Genomic DNA, 1,681 nt, shown 5'->3' on the forward strand with positions numbered 1-1,681 from the left:
ATACGAATTATGTTTATGAATATTTAAGTTAGGCGGTTGTGCATGAGGTAATTGCCATTACGCAACACTTTAACACGATCGCTCACTCTTTATCACAGGCGTGCATAATATTCGCTGAAATTTAACATCATTATGTGTCAGTTCCAGTCTCATTGGTGCAAAACAAGCATCACAAGCCGCCTTGACTGTTGACTACCATAGCCAGAGCCCTCTAAGTGTCCACTGTTTGTGATACTCCTTTGCCATCTTGTACCGTGCCTGCAAGACTTCCGTACATCTTTCGCTTTGCCTGAACGAGACCCGAGATGGATTACATGTGTCGCCCGCTGTATACCTCCGACTTATTCTGGCAATTTTTCCTTTTAGGAGAGCTAAGGCGCTCTCCATTTTAAAGGGTTGGTATGTGATTGCTCTCAGTGTTCTTTCCTAGCCTGGCGTGTGTCATATTTGATTCGCTTTTCTTCCTTCCCTCCCTGTCTCTCTCCGCCTACCCTGCTTGACACAAGCGCCGCCTGAACAACTTATTCTTGTAGTGATAGTAATTACGTCCCTCCAAAAACACTTTCACTTTCGCTCACCTGAACGCGTACTTTGCAGGAGGGATCAGAGCTGGCGCACAGATGGGTTCATGAAGATCGTCCACATGGAAATGAACACCGCCACTCAAGCAAGCGGCGGTATTCAGCGAGAGTAACTCCGTTGAAACTGCGGTCGCCGGGAGCCAAAAACACCATGGGGTTAGGTCGGACGGGACTGAGATTCCTTCTCGGCTGGTGTCCCCCGGGCTTGAATGGCTCCGAAAGGGTTGATAGTTGCCCGAGTGAAGAGGTATGGTTGTAGGTGGCGTAGGGTGATAGGTTGATGAGTCGTGTCACGTCAGCGTGGTTTGAGTGGAGGGAGGGCGGCATGATACGCTTTTTGTAGGAGTATTGACAAAATAGAGATGTTGTATGGAATATGTTTGCGTGGTGTCAATCCAATCGGTATATTTTTTGTTTTGTATTTTTCTGTCTATATTTATGTAGGCAGGTTTAATGTTTGTCTGTTCCTAGCGCTGTCAGTTGCTGATATTCCACGACCAGACGAGGTTAAGATTGTACAAGCTATGAGTTCAATTCATGTTCGTGGGTGTTCGGGAGTCTGTTGCAGTGGTGCTTTTGTGAATGGTGTTGGTTTCTGTGTGAATTTTTTTCAGGAAGTGAACACAATGGAGCAACAATCACTCTACGTTAAATTACAAATGATCGAAACAGCTAATCTTTATTTCTTAAACTTAAAGTCAATTTCAAAAGGAATCCATTTTGTCAACACACTAGGGGAAAAAAGTATAACACGTTCATGAAGCGCGACAGACGTGGGTAACTCTGTCCTCACTTATTTGTTGGTTGTTCGCCTGTGTTGTAGAAAACCCCTTCCCTACAGCCACTTTACGCAGTGTCGTGTGCACTTCAGCTCTCCATTCCTGTAGGTGTGTGCACCTCCGTGCCCTTCCCCATACCCGCTGTACACCCACTCCTATGGCACGTCACCTAGGAACTTACAACTACACTTCGTACCAAAGGTCTTACTCCCTGACCGGTTTCTGTCAGTCGCTCTGATCCGAGTGAGATTTCGAGCTGTGTGTTGATCGTATTCAGATGTTCACGTCTTACTTTGGCTCCACCTTGGTCATCGTGCCTGG

General features: G+C 46.3%; 1 protein-coding gene across 1 annotated transcript in view; it reads left to right on the forward strand.

Moving 5' to 3' along the window:
* The window catches only part of LOC119587128 (probable G-protein coupled receptor CG31760), a gene marked incomplete in the record, with an annotated part of 16,856 nt that overhangs the window by 11,064 nt on the left and 4,111 nt on the right, over nt 1-1,681 (forward strand).

This window comes from Penaeus monodon, chromosome 22 (assembly GCF_015228065.2).
Source record: "Penaeus monodon isolate SGIC_2016 chromosome 22, NSTDA_Pmon_1, whole genome shotgun sequence".
Classification (NCBI taxonomy): domain Eukaryota; kingdom Metazoa; phylum Arthropoda; class Malacostraca; order Decapoda; family Penaeidae; genus Penaeus; species Penaeus monodon.